This window comes from Tursiops truncatus, chromosome 7 (genome assembly GCF_011762595.2).
Source record: "Tursiops truncatus isolate mTurTru1 chromosome 7, mTurTru1.mat.Y, whole genome shotgun sequence".
Classification (NCBI taxonomy): Eukaryota; Metazoa; Chordata; class Mammalia; order Artiodactyla; family Delphinidae; genus Tursiops; species Tursiops truncatus.
Genome location: NC_047040.1, coordinates 112759406 through 112772056, shown reverse-complemented (window position 1 = coordinate 112772056; position 12651 = coordinate 112759406). Strand labels below are relative to the sequence as shown.

Genomic DNA, 12651 nt, shown 5'->3' with positions numbered 1-12651 from the left:
TCCCTCCAGCCTGCTCCATTCCTGTTCCCTTCTACTTAGAGACATTAACTTTTTATATGACAGCCACTTAAGGCCTGACCTTATCCCAGGGCACTTTGCATTTCAATAGGCTGTTCTTGAAAAATGGAAAAGCTTCAAATAAGTGAGTCTCTAATGGTAGAATTTCAGGTAGTGAGTAGGAGGTGACTTTTTTTTTTTTAGCCAGAGAAGTGACTCTCTAATGGTAGAATTTCAGGTAGTGAGTTCTGTCAGGCACCTTCTAGGCTGCATCCTTCTGTCAGACTCTCAGGGACAGTTAAATAACTTTAACAGCCATCGACTGTGTGGCAGGCAGTAGTAGGGGACGGTCTAGAAGACGGCTGACTTCAGAACGCTGGGTTTATTACTCTGATGGCTCCCACTCATTGCATATTTGTAGGACACTGACCATGTGTTGGGCAGTGTGTCAGGGGCTGGGAGCAAATGTCAAAGAGCCAGACCACCCGGAGAGATGGTTAAGCAGACTGGAAGTGTCTCCCGAGCTCTGTGTGATGTGGGAACCCTGGAGGCCCTCCTGGGGGAGGTGGTGCTGGCCTTAGGCATCAAGGTGTAAATAGGAGTTCATTGGGCAGGGGTGGGGAGAGCATGATCGCAGAGGCTGACAGGCAGTGTCTGGGGGTTGCAGACTTCTGGAAACACCACAGTGTGAAGGACGAGGTCTGAGTTGGTGGGAACAAGGCTGAAGAGGTAGGGAGGGCATGGGCCTTGGGGGTTCCCTGTGCCCAGATGTGCAGTTTTCCACAGGCTCTGAGGGTCAGTACTCACCCTCTGCTGGACACTGGCCTCAGGCTTCCCTCTTGCTGCCCAGACACTGCCCTCCATCTGCTTTAGCAGACCTTTCTGGACCTCGCCTGTCCTCCCTTTAAAGATGCTTATACACCTGTTCCTCCAGCAAGCCCTCCCTGACCTCCCTCAGGTTAGCCCAGGCCCCCTGTGGCCTCCTGAGCTAGTCTATCAGGAAGCGTATTCTCATTGTCACTGTCTGTTTCGTTTCAGCCCTGTCCCCCCTTGGCTGGGCGCTCTGGGAGAGCAGTGCTGTGTTTAATTCACCTTTGCGATCAAGGTCACAGCCCAGGCTTGCCACACAGCGGGCCCTTGGGAAATGGTGATCTCACTCTTGTCCTGAGCCTTGGAGCCCTGGGACTTCCCTGGCCTCCCTGAGTGGGCATGTGCTCAGGCTGCAGCCCACCTACCTAGGGCTGGGTGGGTGTCAGGTTCCAGGCCTGAGGGCCCAGACAACCGGTTAGGGCTGTGATGTGTGACGGCCAGGGGACGGGAAGGGAGTGTGCGGGCATGTGGTCTCCCAGGCGTGCAGGAAGCCCAGGAGAGGTGGGGACTGGCTGGGCAGGGTCCCGGCCCCACCTGGGACAGCTTAGCAGGTGTGCAAAGCTGCCAGCCAAAGGCGGGACACTCCTGTTGGCTTCAGTGGCCAGGGTGGTGCTGGCACAGCCTGGGGAAAACCCGTGGCTGAGTCTGGCAGAGACACCGATGGAAGAGCTGGGTGCGGGCATCGCCTGGGCCATGTGGGGAAGGCCGTGGCCGGGCAAGTCAGAGCAGGGTGCTGCGCAGGCTGAAGCAGGAGATGCCGGCCCACCCACTGGCCTGGTTTCCCCCAGAGCCTTGAGGGCAGAGCAGCTGCCCTAGATCTGCAGCCAGCCCTTCCCAACCTGCTCTGCTCCCTACCCCAGGCCCAGCACCACCTGCGGAGAGGGAGACCTCAGGCCTAGGAGATTGTTGGTGCTCAGTATACAATTGCTGGTCCGTGGATGCAGGTGGCTGCGGTCTGTTTACTTGTGTCCTGTCTGTGCTCCCCACGTGCCCAAATTCCTGTTTCTACCCAATTGTGGCATGACATGACACTCCCCGGGGGGTCCTGCCTGCCCATCTCGCTGGTGGGGCGCTGAGCCCAGAGATGGGGGGACACTTACCCAGAGCTGCACAGCGAGCGAGTCACGGTACTCAGGGGAGTGATGTGGCCAGCTGAGGCCAGCCAGCTGAGGCATGAACTGCTAAGGAGCCTCGTGATAGTTCCTTTGCATCGTTGGCAAGGAAGGGGCTGCTCTGTGTATGAGCTGCCTGGGCAGGGGACGTTACCAGGTGACCTCTGGAGGCTTTTCTTGGTGCTGGACTCTGGGATCAGAGGAAGATGTGCTTTGGGCCCTAGAGGGGCTCCTTGCCTGGCAGCCTCGTGATTCCAAGGGTCCTCAGCAGGCCTAAAGCAGGGAAATCAGACCAAGGTCCTCTCCACCTCTGGACAAGTTTAGCCTCTTCCTGCAGCCAGCCCAGAGCTGCCCCTGCCACCCAGCTGGGGGCCAGCGCGGCCCAGGCCACTGCTCAGGAGAGCCTCTGTGACTTTGGTCGCTTGCGCCGAGATGTTTGGACAGATTTGTCCAGGGTCTGCAACAGCCCCACCCCCGCCATCCCAGACCTGGGCCGAGGCCGGGGTCCCCCTGCACCTAGGGGCCGTGGTTTGGGTTATGATTAGAAGGACATGGGAAAGCCACCCGCACCGTGCCTCTGACTCCAAAATGCCATTCCCCAGCCTACAGTTCCACTGGGAGCAAAGAGCTCCTTGGGATGCGTAACGGCTCAGAAAGCAACTTTTAACCAACAAACACTCAATTTTTTATTTGTCTTGAAAATGGTGTGCGCTTACAGCACAGGAGGTAAGTTTCCATACACTTGGGTCCTCGGCACTGTCCATGGCAAAGCCTTCCCTCCCAAGGGTTTACGCGTTAAGGGAAGGGGTGCAGTTCATATGCCAGTAGCGGTTTTGCCCTCAAGAGCTTTTCCATCACTGAGCTGGCAAACACTGCCTGTGACAGGCATTAGGGGCTGCTGACAGCCCCCCTCCTGGCCTCACAGCCAGCCTGTGCTGTCGTCCACCTCCCCTGTGCTGCTGGGTCCCAAGAGCCGCCCCAGAGCCTTGTGGGCAACGGGGCTTGAGGTGAGGCTAGGAGAAGAGGAAGGTTCTCTCAGTTTGTGTGTTGAGTCGTCATCAAACGTGGAGTAAGCCTTTGTCCGGGGCCGGCATAACGGGCGTGGGCACGGCAGTGGTACTCAGAGTGCAGCCACATTGGGACTTCCCTGGCGGTCTAGTGGTTTAGACTCCACGCTTCCAATGCAGGGGTGCAGGTTCGATCCCTGGTCGGGGAGCTAAGATCCCACAGGCTGCGTGGCCAAAAGAAAAAAAATAAAAGAATACAGTGACGCGGGAGTTTGCCCTTGGGGGGCACAAGGCAGAACTGGCCTGGTGGGGGGCTGGCAGGGCAGGCTCTGGGGAAGTAGCATTGCAGGCAGAGCTGGAAGTGTGTTAAACTGGGCGATTTCGGGGTGGACCTGGGGGGCGGTGAGCCTGGAGGGGTGGACGGGGGCAGATCCCGGAGTGGGGCCTTGGTGCCATGCAGAGTATTTGGACCTTGTTATGCAGCCACTTCCCCGCCTTTCTGGTCCTCTTCCCGCCTCAGAGCCTCCTTTGGGGGGTTTCTCCACTCACTGGGTCTCTGTCCTTGACTCCCGCCCGTCCCCAGGCTCGGATGAAGGGGCCCTGGCAGGGGCCTTGGTGCCGGTGATGCCCGTACGCCAGGCCTGTTCCTGCCGTGCCCTCCACCACCGGGCCCCTGCGGGTGGGCACTCCCCGGCCTGCAGCCTGCCCAGGGCCGTCTGTTCTTCCTCCTTGGGGCAGAGGCAGAGCTTGTTTCTCCCCCGCCGCCGCTCAGGAATCGCGCCTCAGAAGCACACAATGCAGCTGTTAAAATATCTGGGTCTGGCCTGGCGGCTGCACAGCAAACCCCTTGTTCACCTCGCAGACAGCGCGCCCAGGGGCCGAGCTGGGCCTGCCTCTGCTGGCCGCCTGCTGGGGGGGTGGGGCGGGGAGAGACCCCGGGCCTCGCTCGGGACTTCTGCTGCTTTGGGCCTGTCCACGGAGGAAGGGGACAGACAGCAGCATTTGGAATCGGCAGGACGGCACGTTCCAGAGAGATGCCAGCCTGGGCGTTTGCACGTTAGAGCCCAGAGGCCCAGACACCTGTGGTGGGGCGTCAGGATGGAGAGGAAGGGGGGCCACGGGCTGCCTTGTCCAGTCTCGGACAGGCCTGCTGCCGGTGCCGGGGCTCCTGGGTCAGGTCTTCCTGCCCCAGTTGGCAGACAGGTGGGTGGTCTCGCTGGGGCTGCAGTTAGGATAACGTGGTGGGCATTTGAGTCGGAACCCCTGTATATGCCAGGCCCTGTGTTCTTAATCCTCTCCATGAGGGACATGCCATTGTCATCCCCATTTTACAGATGAGGAAACTGAGGCTTGGGGGGACTCAGTTCTTATTCATCGCTCTAGGTAGCGCTGGGATGCGAACGTGGACCTTTCTCCAGAGTCTGCCCTCCCCATGTGCCCCCCCGCCGAAGGTGCCGGCTGCTGCTGACGTGTGCAGGGGGTGTTGTCAAAGTCTCAGAAGCAGCACCAAGAGGTGGGTTGGCTCTGACTAGGGTTCAGGTGGGAGGGCGTTAGGCAGGCTTCCCAAGGTTTAAAGCGTGGCTTCCTTGCCTAGAGCAGGGAGGAGAGAATGTTCTGGGCAGGAAAGCAATGGGACAGAGGCAGGGGGATGGAGATGACCTGGTATTTTCAGGGAGTGAAACCACGTGCAAGGGAGTGGAAGCTGCAATGCCATCTGAAGGGTGAGCTCTTACCCACACCCTTCCGGAAAGAAAAAGCCTCTTGCCCAGCTCTGGGCCCCCTGACGCCCATCTCCCCTTATCTGAGCCTGGCTGCTGCATTTCCCATCGTTGGGGCCTCCCTGGCTGCTGTTCTGGCCCAGCAAGTCAGTGCATTGGGGTCATGATCTGTTTTCCGGCGCACCAGCAAGCCCAGGGGCTGGGCACATGAGGGAGCTTTCCTACTTGGAAAAATACATTCAAGGAACGATAAAGAAGCAGGTGCCCCGCTAGGAGAGTGGTTTCTGCATGGTGCCCGCCTCTGGCCACAGCGGGTAGAGGGGAGGCCTTTGACCTGAAGCTCCTGGGAGCAGCTGGGGTTGTGGCAGCCAGGCTGGCTGGCTGGCGCGGCAGAGGTGTGTCCGAGACTGCAGAGGCACAACTCCTCACTAAACCTCGGTCTCCCCCAATCCTGTCTTCCTTGGAAAAGGGTGCCCACTTGTAGGGGTTCGCCTGCCTGGCCAGCCTTGGGCCAAGCCCCATTGGGGACCCTATGTTTGCAGAGCCACTGCTGCAGGGTGTTCATGGCCCTGCGGGGAAGCTTGACCGCCTTCTTAACCATGCTGGGAGTAGGGAGGATGCTCTGTGTTACAGGGGAGGGGACGGAGGCTCAGAGAGGGAAAGCCGCGTGGCTGGACACACCACTGACGTGGACCGCGCTGGCCCAAGCATCAGCGTCTCTCACTCTGGAGAGGAAAATACACACATTTTAAAAGAAGATTATTTTGTCCCTGGCCGTGAAGGGCAAGCAGAGCGTCCCCAGCTTGGCGCCGTCCTGGGGAACCCTCCCCTCACCCCGGTCCCGGTCCCTTCAGGATGGGAAAGCGAGTGTCAGTTTGATCCAGGGGGTCTGAGCCGAAGCCCATGTCTGGCTCCCTCATGCCTTCAGCATGACGGGCTAGGACGCCCTTTGCTTTCCCGTGGCTGCCCTGGCACTGTGGTGCTGGACGGCTGTCCCTAGGGTCTGGAGCGCCCTTTAGAATGTCCATTTTCTAGGTGGCAACACTGAGGTGACGGGAGATGGAAAGACTCAGTCATCCACTCAGGGAGGATGTTGACGAGTCCTCGGGACCTTGGGGCCATGAGAGAGAGAGTCTGCTGCCATCTTTTTAGTTACAGTGTCGTTATAATTATCATTACCAGAACTTCCCTGGTGGTGCAGTGATTAAGAATCCGCCTGCCAATGCAGGGAATACAGGTTCAAGCCCTGGTCCGGGGAGATCCCACGTGCCGTGGAGTAATTAAGCCCATGTGCCACAACTACTGAGCCTGCGCTCTAGAGCCCGCAAGCCACAACTACTGAGCCCATGTGCCACAACTACTGAAGCCCGTGCACCTAGAGCCTGTGCTCCGCAACAAGAGAAGCCCCCGCTCGCCGCAACTAGAGAAAGCCCGCGTGCAGCAATGAAGACCCAACGCAGCCAAAAAAAAATAATTAATTAATTTTTAAAAACCCCATTTTTAATTATTATTACCTTTCATCAGCGTCGCATTGGCGACGCATTTTTCACTCCAGGAACTTCCACGTGTTTTATCTCATTTGATCACAAAAATAAGTCTATGATCAAGGCTGGCCGGGTGTTTATTATGTGTATGTGTATCCAGGGTGTGTGTGTGTGTGTCTGTATCTCTCTACACATACGTGTGTGTGTGTGTGCGTGCATGTGGTGTGTGCATCTGTATGTGACTTTGTGTGCACTTGTGGGTGGCCCTGTATGAACGTGTGACAGTGTGTATATGTGTGCCCACGCTCACACAGGTGACTGTGTACATGGTCGTGGTTGTTGCTGTAGGTTGTGTGTGCTCTTCGTGTGTGCCCACGCGTGTGGGGCCCAGGCAGTGTGCCGCACGGGTGAGATCAGACAGGAGGTGAGAACACCAGGGCCCCGAGGTGGCCAGGATCGCTGGGAAGCGAGGTTTCACCTCTCTCCCAGAGGCTGATTTCGCCTGGGGAAGCTGCTCTCGTTCCTGTGACTCACTCATCAGGAGAGCTCAAAGCAGCCAGGTGGTAGGATTGCAGGGTTCAGAGCGATTTGGTCATTCTCCTCTGATTATTTTTTTTAATTAATTAATTAATTTAATTTATTTATTTTTGGCTGCGTTGGGTCTTTGTTGCCACGCGTGGGCTTTCTATAGTTGTGGTGAGTGGGGGCTACTCTTCGTTGCGGAGCACGGGCTCTAGGCGCTCAGGCTTCAGTAGTTGTGGTGTGTGGTTCAGTAGTTGTGGCTTGCAGGCTCTAGAGCGCAGGCTCAGTAGTCGTGGTGCACAGGCTTAGCTGCTCCGCGGCATATGGGATCTTCCCAGACCAGGGCTCGAACCCGTGTCCCCTGCATTGGCAGGCGGACTCTTAACCACTGAGCCAGCAGGGAAGCCCTCTGATTATTAATTTCTTCTTCAAGCCCGTCCTTTCACTCCAAGTTCTTCATCTTTGCTGTGCTGTGGCCCCCTCCTCAGAATAATGCTGTAAATGCATAGGATAAAATGCATAGGATTGGGATGGATAAATTAGGAGTTTGGGATTAACATATACACACTACTATATTTACAATAACCAACAAGGACCTACTGTTTAACACAGGGAACTCTACTCAATGTCTTGTAATAACCTTTAAGGGAAAAGAATCTCTGTGCTAAAAACCTGAAACCAGCACAACATTGTGAATCAACTAGACTTCAGTAAAAAAATAAAATGCATAGGATTACGAAGGAGGCCAGTTGTCCTGACTGCAGCGATCATAGCTTAATAGATGTGCTTTGCTGGCACAACTGGCAAGGTCGGGGGTGGTGTCTAATGCCGACCTTGACCTTGAGCGCAGCACCATGGTGAGCACAGGTGATGCCCCATGACGGGATGTGAGCACACCCGTGGCTTGTGCTGGTGGCAGGCTCACAGGCACTATGCCTTTTACCCACCTTCATGTCGGAGGGAAACACCAACTTCCGGTTCCAAATTAACAGAGATACAAATACATTTATTTCCATTCATTTGCTTTAATTGGAACTTACCGATTATTTGGAAGCTGGAAGCAATCTTAGAAGCACCCCATGTAGTTTCTGCTGAACCTGCCTGTGCATCAGAAACAGCCGTGGAGCTTTTCTTTAAAGTTTGGATATTTTGCCCCCCGCCCTGTGCCTGAACCTGTGGCGTCAGAATTGGCAGGGGAAGGACCAGGAGTGTTTCCAGAGGCTCGGGGTGCTGCCAGCACCCCCAGGGGTACCGAGACCCTGGGGGGCAGGGGTGCTGTGTGCAGCTCCAAATGGAAGGGAGCTTCTCCTGGCTGCAGGTCCGGTGTCCCCCCTTTCCCGGGCAGAAGCCCAGGAGCGTGGCCTCCCGGGTAACGTGGAGGTGTTGACTCTCTCCTTGCCCCGTGGGCGCTGTGCTCTCAGCCCCTCTTGTTCTGGAACCTTTTGTGGAGCCCATGGGCAGTCCCCCAGCATATCCCACAGGCCGCCAGCTGAGGTCTGGGGACCCGAGGCCCCGCTCTGCTGTCCCCAGCTGGGCTTCCTGGGACCCTGGGCGCCTGGTGTTTACCCAGAAATTGTGCTAATTCCGGTAATTCCTGTGACTTACACGCAGCCTCTCGGCTCTGTCTGCTGCTTTCCTCTCCTGGAAGGGAGGGGGAGGGGGAGGGCCGTGGCTGATCTGTGGAAAACGAGGCCTGTGACGCAGTGGTCCCTGCAGGGGACACCCCGCTCCCCGACTGGGTCAGCTCCCCATGGGCGCTCGTGGAAGCCCAGGCACTCCCGGGCCCACTGCTGTCTGAATACATCCCCTCCCTGCTACTCTGTCCACCTGGTCCTGGGGTGGCCTCGCTCTGAGGCTTCGGGCAGCATTCCAGCCAGAGGACCTGGCTCTAGACCTGGGCCCTCTCCCTCCATGGAGAGTGGCTTTGGGCAGCTCACCTCTTCCTCTGTAAGAATCGGGAGGATGCCATTCCCTCTGACAACGTGGCGGGGGGGGATGCTGGCGTGAGGCAGCTGAACCTCTTTTTGGCCCTGGCATCCCTGATGCTAAAGTTCAAGGATTCTGAGTTGCTGGCCTCAATTTCCCATCTGCCTTCAGGGATGCTTCCCAGCAGCCTGGGTTTGGTCACTTGGGCCGACCCTGTGGGTGCCTTGAGTCCTGTCCTGGTTTCTGGTCCTTCAAGCCTGCTGCCCTCCAGATGCTGGCCTGGTTCCCTGGACCCATCCTGTCCCATCAGCAAGGGGTCTGAGCACGTGCTCAGCTGGACTTGGGGACCCAGGGGCGCGAGGCCTGGCCCTGGCCTGGAGGAGGTCATGGTTGAGCGGGGAGCCAGGTGGGTACATAGCAGGTTTTGGCCAGGCTATGTGAGAGGTGCCAGACCCGGGGGAAGGACACCCAGTTCGTTTGGGGTGGAAGCCAGCTCCCGGCCTTCTGCAGTGTGAGGCACGAAGCTGATTGTCCGTAAAGAATTCTGCAATGAGGAGTTAGGGGAAGAATGTACAATTGCCAACTCCTCCCCCCGCATCCTGGTCAGCCTCAGTGGACGGTGCCACCCGCAGGGGCATGGCGTTGGCAGGCGGTCCTGGACAGAGCCTCAGCTTTTGCCTATCCATCGGCTGGTGGTCCCTGTCCACCAGTCTCGCTTCCTTGGGTGCAGCACTAGGACAGGGCCTGTGTCGAATCCTCCTGGGCTTCTGGCATAGGGTTCCTCACACTCAACAGGCACCTCGATGATGCCAGGGAATTCAGTGCAAATCCCTTTGCACTGCAGGGTCCTCACTCGAAGGACAGCTCTCTGTGATGCTCCAGTGTACAGCTTTGGGGCCAGACAGCCTGGGTTCAAGGTCTGGCACAGCCACTTTTAAGCTGTGTGTCTTTGGACAAGTTATCAACCTCTCTGAGCATTGGTTTCTTCCTATGTAAAGTGTCGTGAGGATTAAATGAACTCACTCTTGCAAAGAGCTTGGCACCTGGTAAATGCTTGTTCAAGGTTTGTCGTTCCAGCTATCATTTTGATTTTTGTCCTTACTTCCAAATTCAAGGTGTGTTTCAAAGTTGAGCCTAAATTCCTTCACCTGAGCTTCTTGGGAAGAAAACCCAGATTGTTCACAAAATCACTCGTATTTCCAAGAGCTGTGATTTCCTGCCTCAGAGGTGCACAGTCCTTGCCCGGCATTCCTGAGCTGTTGCTCCGTGCCAGCCTGAGTGGGGAGCAGCTCCGGACCTGGTGGTGATGATGAATACAGATGGGGGTGGTGGGATGCTGTAGGGATCTGGAAGCAGAAGTGACCTTGATTGGGGAGGAGCTGGGGGGCTTCCCAGAGGAGGTGACGTCTGAGTGGCATCTTGAAGGAAGAGTAGGAGTCCATCACACAGAAAAGGGTGAAGGGTTTCTGGTGGGTGTTCCAGGGTCAGGGCTGGCTGCTTGTGAAGGGTGCGGGGGGGTGGGGGGAGATGAGACTGCAGGTAGACGCAGGAAGGCTTTGCCTGAAGGCCCCAGGGGCTCAGCGAGGCCTTGGCCAGATTTGGTTTGGGGAAGGTGCCTGGCTGTAGGGTAGAGGGGGACCTGGAGGGGGACCAGAGGTGGCGTGAAGGTGCCCAGGACCCAGAAGGGAAGGATGCCTGGCAGAGCAGCCAGCTGGGAGAGGCCCCGCAGGCCAGGTGCTTTGCGGGTGAACTGATGGGAATCGCAGCTGATCAGATGGGGGGGTGAGGATGGGGTGGGACGGTGGCCCAAAGTGCCGGCCAGGTGGATGGGAGGGTGGCCCCTGCGGCCAGGCTAAGGGGGCAGAGAAGGTGGAGCAGGCGTGGCCCAGGGGCTGTTGCTGGTGGCCGCTCAGCCAGCCAGCCTCTTACAGCACAGATTATACAAATAGGCTTAAAGGATCAGCTGGCGATCCCGAAATCTCCAAGCCAGAGGAAACCTTATAACTCACCAGAATCCTCAGGGAGATTTCCCTGTCCCTCATCTATCTTGGGTTTTCTGGACAGGGGTTTTGAAAGACTGGAAACCATACAGTCTGGTGGGTGAGGTAAATCCGGGAGGTCCAGAGCTTGGGCTGTTCGCTTAGCAGGCTGGCCAGGCTGCAGCCACCTCTGGCTTCACACCCATCACTCTGGTATACTCCCGCTTTTTGCTTAGAAAACCATGAGAGTATCGTGCAGACTTTTAAAAGGTGAGGTTCTGGGGCCTGCAGGTGTAAGATTTGCAGCCGCCGGGGATGGAGCTGACCATCGCCTTTGGTTTCTGCCACCCGCGATCCACGGGCTCTGCCCAGAACCGTCTCCTCCCACCAGCGTGCAGACCCACCTGCCTTCCTTCTGAAACAGCAGCTGATCTTCTTTTCATGGCAAAGGTTCCTGATTAAATGTCTGTGCCTCTGTCTCTCCCTGAGCCCACCTGGGCCCTGGTCACCACCGTGCAGCGCCGGGGCCTCTTAGAGCCTGTGATGGAGATAATCCTTCCTGGCATTTCTTGCTTGGGTTGGACTCCTGGCCTCACGCTCTCCTGGTGATTTTACTTTCTCTTCCTTCCTGCTCCTTCATCCCTGCTCACTTCCTTGGCTGGTTTCTCTTCTCCCTCCTGGAAATGTTGGAACGCCCCGTGTCTCGTTCTGGAACTTTCTCTACTTCTTCCCTCCGCCCTCTCCCTTGGAGATCTTGCCCTGTGGCTGCCATATTCCCATCTCTAGCCTCTGCCTCTCCCCAAGCTCTGCCTTGCATTTCCAACAGTCTTGCTTATCTTTAAAAAAAATTTTTTTAAACCTTTTTATTTTCTGTTGGAGGAGAGTTGATTAACAATGTTGTGATAGTTTCAGGTGTACACTAAAGTGATTCAGTTATACATAATACATGTATCTATTCTTTTTCAAATTCTTTTCCTATTTGGGTGGTTATCTAGTATTGAACAGAGTTCCCTGTGCTACACAGTAGGCCTTTGTTGGTGATCCATTTTAAATACAGCCGTGTGTACATGTCAATCCCAAACTCCCTAAGTACCCCTTCCCCCCACCATTCCTTCCTGGTAACCATAGGTTCGTTCTCTACGTCTGTGAGTCTATTTCTGCTTTGTAAATAAGTTCATTTGTATCATTTTATAGATTCCACATGTAAGCTATACCTTTCTCTTTACATGATATTTCTTTTTCTCTGTCTGACTTACTTCACTCACTATGACATTCTCCAGGAATATTACTCAGCCATTAAAAAGAATGAAATAATGCCATTTGCAAACAAGTTTTATTGAAGTATAGTTGATGTACAACATTGTGTTAATTTCTGCTGTACAGCAAAGTTATTCAGTTTTACATATATATTCTTTTCACATTCTTTTCCATTATGGTTTATCACAGGTTATTGAATAGAGTTCCCTGTGCTCTACAGTAGGTCCTTCCTGTTTCAGTCTTAATAGGTGTCTCAGACTTAACACGGCCCAGACCCAGCTCCTGGTTTTTGCCCCCGAACCTGCTTCTCACCCACTGTGCTCCATCCCAGCAAACAGCCCCACCGTGCAATCGTCCAAGTGCTCAGCGGAAAATCGGAGCCATCTTTGACACTACCCCCATTCTTTTAAGAAAATTGGCTTTCAGATGTCTGTTCCGTAATATTTGATACAAATTCTGAATTAGCAGCGTCTGTACATGATGAGGCATCAGTTAGTAAAACGCTTGCTTGTGGCCCACTAGCCAGCTGGAGATGGAGCGTTACCTGGGCCCCGCATCCCCCGGGTTCCTCTCTCGTAACCCACGACGACTCCGCTTTCTAGCACACCCCACATCCAGGCCCGAGCAAGGCCTGTGGACTCTGCCTTCAGAGCCACTGTCCTTTTAACTCAGACAACCAATATCTCCCCAGGTCACTGCAGTCGTGCGCCATCCCCCAGATCTGCCCTCCGTACACTGGCAGAGCGACCCCTTTGTACTGTGAGTCCTGTCGCACCCCC

General features: G+C 55.8%; 1 protein-coding gene across 1 annotated transcript in view; it reads left to right on the top strand.

Moving 5' to 3' along the window:
- GLI2 (GLI family zinc finger 2) overlaps positions 1–12651 on the top strand; it is a 248445-nt gene that overhangs the window by 49754 nt on the left and 186040 nt on the right. The gene's annotated exons all lie outside the window — the stretch shown is intronic.